We start from the raw sequence: 13693 nt of genomic DNA on the forward strand, positions 1-13693 counted from the left end.
TGACCCAAATGAGGAGATGGAAGATGTTCTCGGAGGTGTAGGTGGTGATGAAGAGGAAGAGGATTGAATTTGTGGAGTTTTGAGGAGAATTATTTGTTTGAATTTCTTTTGACTAATTCTGTTTTTGTTTTGGGAATTTTGTAATGTACTTTTTGGTGGCTCTAGTTCACCGTGACTTTATCTTAGCACTTTAATTTTTCTTTAGTATTTTTATAATTGCATGAGTACTTTGTGAAATTTAAGTGTGTTTTTAATCAAATTGGTTTACCAACAGTTCTAGTTAATTGTTCTTACGCTTAAGTCAAGCCTAAAGCAACCAAGAGTTGTTCGCAAAGAAAGAAGCATAGGATACTTCGAGTGGTGATGATAAGAATTAGTGTCGGCATTTCAAGGTACACTTTATCGCTTTCTAGACTTAACATGAGTAGGTTGATGTTGTGTGGAAATTCCATTTCATAAATTCATTGAAGTATATGTCAGTTTTGAATCAAAATAGGACTTAACCATTTGTGAGGAAACTTTCCATTGTGCACTAAAAAAAGCGGGAAACCGAGCATTATTTTGACTCATTCTTATCATGCTAAATCATGCATCAATCTAATGTTGTGTGAAATTTTTGAAAATGATAGAGGCAATTTTTGTGAGAAAAACCACTTGACCAAAAAGTTTAAATCAACGAACCTTGTGAGGAGTAATCCTTAGTTAACCCCCTTTGAGCTTGTTAGGATTCATTTGATTGATCATTGTAAAATCAATTGAAAATTGTGGAATAAATGAATCCTAATTTCTTTCGCATCAGTAGAAACCTCAAACCGAGTTGTTTGCAAAAATTTTGCCTTTTGCTTATGTTTAAGTAGGGAGCATTATTGAATAAATTTGGTTGTGGAATCTAAAGTTGGGGAGAGTAAAGTGTAGAGTTGATTAGGAGCTTGGAAAAGTGAGTCTCTATGGAAGGCTAAGAATATGAAAAGAAACAAGAAAAAGAAATCACCCTTGAAACCATAGAGCATGAAAAAAATAAAAAAAAAATAAAAAAATAAAAAAATAAAATAAAATAAAAATAAAAAAATGCTCATGGTTGTATGGATTTGAAAAGAAAAAGATAGGGACCAAGGAAAAGGAAATTGTGTAGAGTTGAGTCTTTGGGAATGCTCCCTTAGGATAGGCAATTTGGTTGAATTCTCTTAATCTTAGCCTTTCTTGTAACCTAAGCCACATTACAACCTTTGAAAGACCTCTTGATTCTCATTTTTCACATAATTTGGTACTCGTTGTGATAACCGCATGATTTGGGTTGTTGTTGATTTAATTGCTTGGATGAGTGAAAATAACCCTCTATGTTATTCATCATTATCATGATGTGTGTGTGTAAGTTTGATTCAATTTTGACATGTATGGCTTTGAATTCCTTGGAATGATTTTTGCACTTTACCGTTTCCCTTATTCATGTTTGTCTAGAATTGAGATAGGTGAATTGAGAAGAGGCCAGACACTTTTGAACCATTTGAAGGTCCTTGATTAATGCTTGTTTAAATCTTTTGTGTCATGACTTTGGTTGTAAGGGTGGAAACTTTTGTTTAGGGACAAACAAAATGCTAAGTTGGGGAGAGTTGTTAGGGACCAATTAGTACTACTTTTTATACCATTTTATTGGTCCCTTTTGCCAAGTTTTGATGTAATTACACACTTTTATTCTCACTATTTTGTACAAATGCAATTAGGTTTAATTTATTTTGTTTTGAATGGTTATTTCACAATTTTTGTTAGTTTTGTAGAATTGTTGGATAAGCAGGACCTTGGGTTCAACATTACAATTTGGAGGAAGCTTGCCAAACAAGGAAGCTGGAGAAGCAACAGTTCGCGCCGCGAAGGCTGCGAATCCAGCAAGCTGACCAAGGGTCAAATGTGCTGCTGTGCAGAAAAAGTAATTGCCATTTTGATGTCTGCCTGGGAAGTGCTTTTCTGCTGCTGATGACAATGTCCAATTAGGGAAATGCCAACCTTTTTGGTAGAGACAAAATAGTTTAACCTAGGGTATTGATGGATTATTCCATTGATTGACACATTGTGCTGTAGAGCTTTTGTAATAGAGAAAAACCAGAGTTTTTCTTCAAAATCTTTCTGCTTTGTAACAATGGTGATGAGGAGCTAAACTCCCTTTTGTCAAGATTGGAGGTAGTAGCTATTCTCATCTATCTATGTATTCACTTTGATTTATATATGAGATAAAGATTGTTGATGTATTGGAACTGTTTTTGCTTTACTTTGAAAACCAGATTTGAGTAGTTGTCGAGAGAGATTACTCGAGTTTAGACATAAAACAGATTTTCAAGTAATGAATAAGTTGTAGAGATAGATTTATTCATTACTATTCTTTGATATTGAACATTAAAGGTTGCTATATTGATAGTTAGGTGGAGAGATCGTCTAAGGATCAATATAATAACTATCACGATATCATTTAGACATAAATGACTTTGAGAGGATATTTGAACATCATCAATAATCTTGAATCTAATTATTCGTCATAGGGAATCATAGATATTTGAAATAGTGAACTCCAATCTTGCCAAGCTTTTATATTTGTCTAAAACCACTTAATAGTTTATGTTAACATTTATTAACAAGATATTTCTCCAAACAAAACAACCCTGTTACTTTCTAAACTTAAAACATTTGAATTATCGAACGGCGGTAATATCACCTAATCTCTGTGGATACGATACAAAAATATTTGCCAAAGATATACTCTTTCAACAAATTGGCGCCGTTGCCGGGGATTGGTGTCGATATTACAAGCATTGCAATAATTCTTTGTTTTTAAGTTTTGTTACTTTTATTGTTATTCCTCTTTTGTTTCACTTGGTTTGTTAGTTTTGTAGATTCTAGTGCATGCGAGGAAAAGTAACCGAGGAGCAACTTCAATTCGATCCTGAAATTGAAAGAACACTTCGGAAGCTCAATAGCAAAACACGAAGAAGAAGGAAACTAGCCGAAGAGAGGAACCGGAGAGAAGAAGCATCTACTTCCGCACTTGTTCCAATCGAAGAAGTGGTTGTAGAAGCTTGTGAAGGAAACATGGCGGAGGATAATCGTACTGAAATGTCCGCTAATAGTCCAAGAAGGAATGCTCAATTTGCCCGTGGAGGAAGAAATACGGAGATGAAGACCGGAATCCTCCAACTTCTCTATGCAACTCCATTCACCGGAATGGATCACGAAGATCCGTATACCCATCTCATCAAATTCTATGAGATTGCGGGTTCTACGGGAATAGACGAGGCGGGTGAAGAGACGTTATTCAAGAGGATGTTCCCACACTCATTAGTGGGAAAAGCAAAGGAATGGTACCTTGATCAAGAATCAAGAGTGATGACGGATTGGAATCTATTAGAAGAAAAGTTCTTAGAAAGATACTTCCCTCAATCCCGATTCATGGAAGCCAAGACGGCTATAGCTGTATTTACTCAAGGAGGAAACGAATCTCTAAATGAAGCTTGGGAGAGATTCAAATCAATGTTGAGGAAGTGTAAGGGACATGGTTTTGATGAGCTTACTCAAATCCACATCTTTTTGAATGGTCTCCAATCAACCCATAAGACACTTCTGGACGCCACTGCGGGTGGTTCGCTTATATCAAAAACTGCGGAGGAAGCTAAAGTCATTATTGAACGGATGGCCCGTAATGATCATCAAGGTCAACATGATCGTAGCCCTTCACAACGTAAGCCCGGAGTTTTAGAGTTGAATACCAATGATGCCATCCTTGCACAGAATAAGCTACTCTCTCAGCAAGTGGAGCTTCTTACTCAACAAATGGCCAAGCTTCCACAGCAAATAAAAGAGATTCAAGGTTTTCAAGTTCAGCATCAAGTAGCATGTTGTGAGTTGTGTCAAGGGGATCATCCTACTGGTTTTTGTCCCCCACCCCAAGAAGAAGTCAGTTATGTGAACAACCAAAACCAGGGATATCAAAGACAACAGCCTAACAATCAAGGCTATCAACCGAGAAACAATCAAGGGTACCAACCGTCAAGGTTCAACAACCAGAATTATCAACAGCAAAGCCCTTACCAACAACCAAATTCTCAAGGTCAGCAGTCGCAAGGAGGAAATTCCAAGCTAGAAGACACTCTTCAACAATTCATGCAAGCTTCTATGGCAAATCAGAAAAGTAACGAGGCGGCAATTAAAAATCTGGAAAATCAAGTAGGCCAACTCGCGAAGCAGCTGTCGGAACAAAATGCAGGGCCTTCTTTTTCTGCTAACACTCAACCAAATCCAAAGGAGCATTGCAAAGCAGTTGTCACAAGGAGCGGTAAAGCGTTGGTAAGTGAAAAAGGTGAAGAAATTGTAGAAGAGAACACCACTGATGGGATTCTGGAAGAAACAGATATAGTTGGTGAGAGGAAAAATGATTCTGGAAATGCTCAGTTCGCGCCGCGAACCACCTTCGCGCCGCGAAAAGAGCAGGTTCTGCCCACTGCTGTACAGACTGATTGTGAAGAGAAAAAAGATGCTGAATCGAAGAAAAAGAAGAAATCTGAGAAGGGAGTGAATGTCATCCCAACTCAACATCTACCCTACCCACATGCTCCATCAAGGAAAGACAATGCTAGGCACTATGCACGATTCATGGACATCTTCAAGCAACTCCAAATCAACATTCCATTTTCTGATGCACTAGAACAAATGCCATGATATGCTAAATTTATGAAAGACATTCTTACCAAGAAAAGGCGACATGTGGAAGATGAGACCATCATTCTTGATGCACGGTGTAGCGCAATCATCCAGAAGACTTTACCTCGGAAGGAGTCCGACCCGGGACGGGTTGTTCTACCGGTAACCATTGGAAGCACATACGTTGGGAATGGTTTGATAGATTTGGGCTCTAGTATAAATTTAATTCCCCTTTCCATTGTCAAACGATTGGGAAATGTGGAGATTAAATCAACAAGAATGACCTTACAACTAGCAGACAAGTCTACAACCTCACCATACGGAATTGCCCAAGACATGCTCGTAAAAGTGGACAAATTTTTATTTCCTGTGGATTTTGTAATAGTAGAGATGGATGAGGACCGCGATGTACCCCTAATCCTTGGAAGACCTTTTATGAAGACCGCTCGGATGATGATCGACATAGATGATGGGTTAATGAAGGTTAGAGTTCAAGACGAAGAGGTGACCTTTAACCTTTTCGAAGCAATGAAACATCCAACTGACAAGCATGATTCTTTTCGAATTGATGCAAGCGAAGAGGAAGTAGTGGAGGTCGTGAATCAAATCCATATTTCTAATCCTTTGGAAAGATCCCTAATCGGAGCATACAATGTGTTGACTGACAATGAGGAACGAGAGATTGAAGCGATGTTGCACGAGTTAGAATCTTGTGGTGAGCTGGCCTATCAAGAAGAATTAGTGGAAGATTTGGATGCAAAGAAGGAAACTGAAGAGCAAAAGTTAGAATTGAAGATGCTTCCGTCACATTTGAAGTATGTGTTTCTTGGAGAGGAGTGTACCAAGCCGGTGATTATAAGCAACACATTGTCCACGCAAGAGGAAGATAAGTTGATTCAAGTTTTGAAAAAGAACCAAGGTGCGATAGGATGGGTTTTATCCGATTTGAAGGGTATTAGTCCAGCATATTGCATGCATAAGATAATGATGGAGGAAAACTTCAAACCGGTTGCGCAGCCTCAGAGGCGTTTGAATCCATCAATGAAAGAGGTGGTTCGTAAAGAAGTTGTCAAACTTTTAGAAGCCGGAATGATTTATCCCATATCTGATAGTGCTTGGGTGAGTCCGGTACAGGTGGTACCCAAGAAAGGCGGAATGACGGTGATTAAAAACGATAAAAACGAGTTGATTCCGACGAGAACAGTGACAGGGTGGAGGATGTGCATCGACTATAGAAGGTTGAACCAAGCCACAAGGAAAGATCATTTCCCACTACCTTTCATGGATCAAATGTTGGAGCGGCTCGCCGGCAAAAACTTCTACTGTTTCTTGGACGGATATTCGGGGTATAATCAAATTTCAGTAAATCCGGCAGACCATGAGAAAACAGCTTTTACATGTCCCTTCGGCATCTTTGCTTACCGAAGAATGCCTTTTGGATTATGTAACGCACCGGCCACATTTCAACGGTGTATGCAAGCTATCTTTTCAGACCTGATAGAAGAATGCATCGAGGTGTTCATGGACGATTTTTCTGTTTATGGATCATCTTTTGAAATGTGCTTGAAGCACCTTGATGTAGTTCTAGAGAGATGCGTGGAGACCAACCTAGTGCTCAACTGGGAAAAATGCAATTTTATGGTCACTAAAGGTATAGTACTTGGTCACAAGATTTCTTCTGAAGGGCTAGAGGTGGACAAGGCCAAGGTGGAAATTATTGAAAAGCTACCACCTCCAACCAACATTAAAGGAATAAGAAGCTTTCTAGGACATGCCGGTTTCTACCGGAGATTCATACAAGACTTCTCAAAGATCGCAAAGCCATTGAGTAATTTACTCAACAAAGGTACGCCTTTTCTTTTTGATGAGTCATGTCTTAAAGCCTTCTTAGATTTGAAACAAAAGTTGATCACCGCACCAATAATCGTAGCACCAAACTGGAACCTTGACTTTGAACTCATGTGTGATGCTAGCGATTATGCAGTGGGTGCGGTGTTAGGACAAAGAAGCGATAAAGTTTTCCATGCCATACACTATGCTAGTAAGGTGTTGAATGACGCCCAAGTTAATTACGCAACAACTGAAAAAGAATTGCTAGCCATAGTATATGCATTGGAAAAATTTAGAGCTTATTTGATTGGTTCAAGAGTTGTAATCTACACTGACCATTCTGCAATAAAATATCTGCTTACCAAGCCGGATTCAAAACAAAGGCTTATTCGTTGGATCCTTTTATTACAAGAGTTTGATCTAGAGATACGGGATAAAAAAGGTTCCGAGAACTTGGTAGCAGATCATTTGTCTCGATTGGTCAATGTAGAAATTACAAACAAAGAAGAAGAGGTGAGAGAAGAATTTCCAGATGAAAAACTCTATGCGATTCAGGTGAGGCCTTGGTTTGCTGATTTTGCTAACTACAAAGCAACTGGTTTAACACCGGAAGACCTCACTTGCAATCAAAGAAGGAAATTCTTAGCTGATGCAAAATATTATGTCTGGGATGACCCTTACCTTTTTAAAGTAGGGGCAGACAATATTTTGAGAAGGTGTGTAACAATAGAGGAATCAAGAGACATTCTGTGGCACTGTCACAACTCTCCGTATGGAGGTCACTATAGTGGTTTGAGAACAGCCACTAAAGTACTCCAATCGGGTTTTTATTGGCCATCTTTATTCAAAGATGCGCACGAACATGCGAAGAGTTGTGATGCATGTCAACGGAGTGGCGGAATAGGAAAACGGGATGAAATGCCTCTAACCAACATGCTAGAAGTAGAAGTTTTTGACTGTTGGGGTATTGATTTCGTTGGCCCATTCCCCTCTTCTTTCTCTAATGAGTACATTTTAGTAGCTGTCGATTATGTTTCGAAGTGGGTGGAAGCAATTGCCTCACCCAAGGCCGATGCCAAAACCGTGATCAAATTTTTAAAGAAGAACATATTCTCACGTTTTGGTGTGCCTCGAGTGTTGGTGAGTGATGGAGGCTCACACTTCTGCAATACACCCTTAGAAAAAGTTCTACAACATTATGGTGTAAGGCATAAGGTGACCGCTCCTTACCACCCACAAGCGAACGGTCAAACTGAGGTTTCAAACCGGGAAATCAAACGGATACTTGAGAAAACAGTTTCGAACTCAAGAAAGGATTGGTCTTTAAAACTTGACGAGGCTTTGTGGGCATATCGCACTGCTTACAAAGCACCTATTGGGCTGACTCCGTTTCAACTGGTGTATGGGAAGACTTGTCATCTTCCAGTTGAAATGGAACATAGAGCATTATGGGCTCTTAAGTTCTTGAACTTCGACTCCACTCTAGCTGGAGAGAGAAGGAAAGGTCAACTCCATGAGTTGGAGGAACTAAGGAACAATGCATACCATTCTAATAAGCTGTACAAGGAGAAGACAAAAGCATACCATGATGGGAAGATCCGCCCCAAAGAGTTTCATGTTGGCCAGATGGTATTGCTTTTTAATTCAAGGTTGAAGTTGTTTCCGGGTAAATTGAAGTCTAAATGGTCTGGACCATTTGTGATCAAGGAAGTACGGAATTATGGAGCCATTGTGATAGAGGATCCAAAGTCGCAAGAAAGCTGGACTGTCAATGGTCAAAGACTGAAAGTCTATCATAGCGGTGACATAAACCGTGATGTGTGTGTCCTTTCCTTATCTGGATCAAGCTAATTGAGGTACCGTCGAGCTCTTAACGACGTTAAACAAAGCGCTGGTTGGGAGGCAACCCAACGTTGTTTGTGTGCATTTTAAATTTCTCTGTTGTGTGATTCTTAGCTCTGATTGAAGTTTTAAAATTTTTGAAGTTCTGTTTTTTGCAGTTCGCGCCGCGACCTCCTGTTCGCGCCGCGAACTGATTGAATAAATTTAAGTGCTTTCTGTTTTTTGCAGTTCGCGCCGCGACCCCCTGTTCGCGCCGCGAACTGAATGAAAAAAATTTAATTGGTTCTGTTTTATGCAGTTCGCGCCGCGACCCCCTGTTCGCGCCGCGAACTTTGCGTGACAGAATTCATTTAAATACTGTTTAGGTCAAGTCAGTTTCATTTCAAACTTCCTCATTTCAAACCCCTTTGCCGCGCTTTCACCCCAACCCCCAAATTCCACCATTTCTCAACGTTTTTCAGTGTTTCACTCTTCCAATCTTCTTCTTTTTGCAAGTGTAGAGATTCTAAAGGTATGTAATCTTCATTTCCTCTTTTCCAATCCCTTTTGGGGTTTTTCAATTTAGGGTTGGTTAGAGATCGTATTTTTCTGTGAATACTGTTTGGAATTGCTATGCTTGTGTGAATTAGAATAGGATTAGGTTAGGGTTGTGCATTTTGACTGGTTGGGTATGTTAAATCCCTCTTTGGTGAAACCCTAGGAAGCAATTGGGGATTTCCTGAAATCGCAGGGTTCGCGCCGCGAACCTTTCTTCGCGCCGCGAACTGTGAATTCCAGCAACCATTTTCTTTTTGCTTTTTGACTAATGCTGTCATTTGTGTTTTGTGGTTGTGCTGGTTTTGATTGCAGATGTCTAAGAGAACTAAGACCACAGCACCTCCTCAGGCCCGTGCTATCCGACGATTCATCAGTGAAGAACACGAAGCCCGCTTTGAAAGCCTTGTTAAGAGAACCATTCTACCTGAACGGTTTATCCGCCTGGCTCCAACTGGGGTGTATCACAGAGTGGTTGAGGCTTTCGAACAAAGAAAATGGATGAAGTTATGTGAGCCAGAAGCCGCAATCAACTACGACCTTGTCCGAGAATTCTACGCGAATGCGATGCATCGTGAGGAAGGTACGACCTTCATTTACCAATCCAGAGTAAGGGGGAAGATTGTTTCATTTGGGAGGGATGATATTAATTCCTATCTAGGCCACCCCTTAACTCTTGGAGAGGGCGAGAGCTGTGAGTACAGTGTCATGGAGGTAGCCAACAGGTGGAATCTGGAAGAAGTCAATGCCACCCTATGTCTCCGTGGAAAATCATTTGAAGTGAACGATCAAGGGCATCCGAAATTGTGGAAGAGAGAAAATTTCAATTTGGATGCTAGGGCCTTTTTGGTGCTACTATTAACCAATATCAGACCAAGAAGCCACACCACCACAATTCCCTTGGATGTCGGTTTTCTTTTGTACTGCATAATGATAGGGAAGACGGTGGATGTCGCGGCCCTGATTTCATGCGAGATGAGAAAGATTGTGTTAAGCGGAACAAATTTCGGGGGCAAAGCTGGTGTGTTAGCTTATCCAGGACTCATCATGGGACTGTGCCGTAAGGCAAATGTCCGCATCCCTGAGGAAGTGCACTTCTCGATCACCAGTGTGATCAGTGATGCTTATTTGAACAGGTTTCTGCAGAGCCCGAATGAGAAGACTGATGCAGCTGGTACTTCTTCCTCTCGAGCCCGAGCCAGGTCTCGTTCTCAGCCTCAACCTCAGAGTACCCCAGGTTTTGATCAGATGGCTTTCGCCAACTACTGCTGTGAGAACTTTGAGGCTTCAAGGAGGTCTCAATCCTTTCTTTTTGATGCCATGCAGCAGCAGTTCCAGAACACGTTTCTGGCACCAGAGGCCCGCACTTTTCCATCGCAAGCTGACTATGCAGCTTATGCTAATTGGCCTGTGGGCAGGCCAAATTTTATGGGGGGTGCAGGAGGTAGTGCTGACCCAAATGAGGAGATGGAAGATGTTCTCGGAGGTGTAGGTGGTGATGAAGAGGAAGAGGATTGAATTTGTGGAGTTTTGAGGAGAATTATTTGTTTGAATTTCTTTTGACTAATTCTGTTTTTGTTTTGGGAATTTTGTAATGTACTTTTTGGTGGCTCTAGTTCACCGTGACTTTATCTTAGCACTTTAATTTTTCTTTAGTATTTTTATAATTGCATGAGTACTTTGTGAAATTTAAGTGTGTTTTTAATCAAATTGGTTTACCAACAGTTCTAGTTAATTGTTCTTACGCTTAAGTCAAGCCTAAAGCAACCAAGAGTTGTTCGCAAAGAAAGAAGCATAGGATACTTCGAGTGGTGATGATAAGAATTAGTGTCGGCATTTCAAGGTACACTTTATCGCTTTCTAGACTTAACATGAGTAGGTTGATGTTGTGTGGAAATTCCATTTCATAAATTCATTGAAGTATATGTCAGTTTTGAATCAAAATAGGACTTAACCATTTGTGAGGAAACTTTCCATTGTGCACTAAAAAAAGCGGGAAACCGAGCATTATTTTGACTCATTCTTATCATGCTAAATCATGCATCAATCTAATGTTGTGTGAAATTTTTGAAAATGATAGAGGCAATTTTTGTGAGAAAAACCACTTGACCAAAAAGTTTAAATCAACGAACCTTGTGAGGAGTAATCCTTAGTTAACCCCCTTTGAGCTTGTTAGGATTCATTTGATTGATCATTGTAAAATCAATTGAAAATTGTGGAATAAATGAATCCTAATTTCTTTCGCATCAGTAGAAACCTCAAACCGAGTTGTTTGCAAAAATTTTGCCTTTTGCTTATGTTTAAGTAGGGAGCATTATTGAATAAATTTGGTTGTGGAATCTAAAGTTGGGGAGAGTAAAGTGTAGAGTTGATTAGGAGCTTGGAAAAGTGAGTCTCTATGGAAGGCTAAGAATATGAAAAGAAACAAGAAAAAGAAATCACCCTTGAAACCATAGAGCATGAAAAAAATAAAAAAAAAAAAAAATAAAAAATAAAATAAAATAAAAATAAAAAAATGCTCATGGTTGTATGGATTTGAAAAGAAAAAGATAGGGACCAAGGAAAAGGAAATTGTGTAGAGTTGAGTCTTTGGGAATGCTCCCTTAGGATAGGCAATTTGGTTGAATTCTCTTAATCTTAGCCTTTCTTGTAACCTAAGCCACATTACAACCTTTGAAAGACCTCTTGATTCTCATTTTTCACATAATTTGGTACTCGTTGTGATAACCGCATGATTTGGGTTGTTGTTGATTTAATTGCTTGGATGAGTGAAAATAACCCTCTATGTTATTCATCATTATCATGATGTGTGTGTGTAAGTTTGATTCAATTTTGACATGTATGGCTTTGAATTCCTTGGAATGATTTTTGCACTTTACCGTTTCCCTTATTCATGTTTGTCTAGAATTGAGATAGGTGAATTGAGAAGAGGCCAGACACTTTTGAACCATTTGAAGGTCCTTGATTAATGCTTGTTTAAATCTTTTGTGTCATGACTTTGGTTGTAAGGGTGGAAACTTTTGTTTAGGGACAAACAAAATGCTAAGTTGGGGAGAGTTGTTAGGGACCAATTAGTACTACTTTTTATACCATTTTATTGGTCCCTTTTGCCAAGTTTTGATGTAATTACACACTTTTATTCTCACTATTTTGTACAAATGCAATTAGGTTTAATTTATTTTGTTTTGAATGGTTATTTCACAATTTTTGTTAGTTTTGTAGAATTGTTGGATAAGCAGGACCTTGGGTTCAACATTACAATTTGGAGGAAGCTTGCCAAACAAGGAAGCTGGAGAAGCAACAGTTCGCGCCGCGAAGGCTGCGAATCCAGCAAGCTGACCAAGGGTCAAATGTGCTGCTGTGCAGAAAAAGTAATTGCCATTTTGATGTCTGCCTGGGAAGTGCTTTTCTGCTGCTGATGACAATGTCCAATTAGGGAAATGCCAACCTTTTTGGTAGAGACAAAATAGTTTAACCTAGGGTATTGATGGATTATTCCATTGATTGACACATTGTGCTGTAGAGCTTTTGTAATAGAGAAAAACCAGAGTTTTTCTTCAAAATCTTTCTGCTTTGTAACAATGGTGATGAGGAGCTAAACTCCCTTTTGTCAAGATTGGAGGTAGTAGCTATTCTCATCTATCTATGTATTCACTTTGATTTATATATGAGATAAAGATTGTTGATGTATTGGAACTGTTTTTGCTTTACTTTGAAAACCAGATTTGAGTAGTTGTCGAGAGAGATTACTCGAGTTTAGACATAAAACAGATTTTCAAGTAATGAATAAGTTGTAGAGATAGATTTATTCATTACTATTCTTTGATATTGAACATTAAAGGTTGCTATATTGATAGTTAGGTGGAGAGATCGTCTAAGGATCAATATAATAACTATCACGATATCATTTAGACATAAATGACTTTGAGAGGATATTTGAACATCATCAATAATCTTGAATCTAATTATTCGTCATAGGGAATCATAGATATTTGAAATAGTGAACTCCAATCTTGCCAAGCTTTTATATTTGTCTAAAACCACTTAATAGTTTATGTTAACATTTATTAACAAGATATTTCTCCAAACAAAACAACCCTGTTACTTTCTAAACTTAAAACATTTGAATTATCGAACGGCGGTAATATCACCTAATCTCTGTGGATACGATACAAAAATATTTGCCAAAGATATACTCTTTCAACAAATTGGCGCCGTTGCCGGGGATTGGTGTCGATATTACAAGCATTGCAATAATTCTTTGTTTTTAAGTTTTGTTACTTTTATTGTTATTCCTCTTTTGTTTCACTTGGTTTGTTAGTTTTGTAGATTCTAGTGCATGCGAGGAAAAGTAACCGAGGAGCAACTTCAATTCGATCCTGAAATTGAAAGAACACTTCGGAAGCTCAATAGCAAAACACGAAGAAGAAGGAAACTAGCCGAAGAGAGGAACCGGAGAGAAGAAGCATCTACTTCCGCACTTGTTCCAATCGAAGAAGTGGTTGTAGAAGCTTGTGAAGGAAACATGGCGGAGGATAATCGTACTGAAATGTCCGCTAATAGTCCAAGAAGGAATGCTCAATTTGCCCGTGGAGGAAGAAATACGGAGATGAAGACCGGAATCCTCCAACTTCTCTATGCAACTCCATTCACCGGAATGGATCACGAAGATCCGTATACCCATCTCATCAAATTCTATGAGATTGCGGGTTCTACGGGAATAGACGAGGCGGGTGAAGAGACGTTATTCAAGAGGATGTTCCCACACTCATTAGTGGGAAAAGCAAAGGAATGGTACCTTGAT

This window comes from Lathyrus oleraceus, chromosome 5, assembly GCF_024323335.1.
Source record: "Lathyrus oleraceus cultivar Zhongwan6 chromosome 5, CAAS_Psat_ZW6_1.0, whole genome shotgun sequence".
Taxonomy (NCBI): Eukaryota; Viridiplantae; Streptophyta; class Magnoliopsida; order Fabales; family Fabaceae; genus Lathyrus; species Lathyrus oleraceus.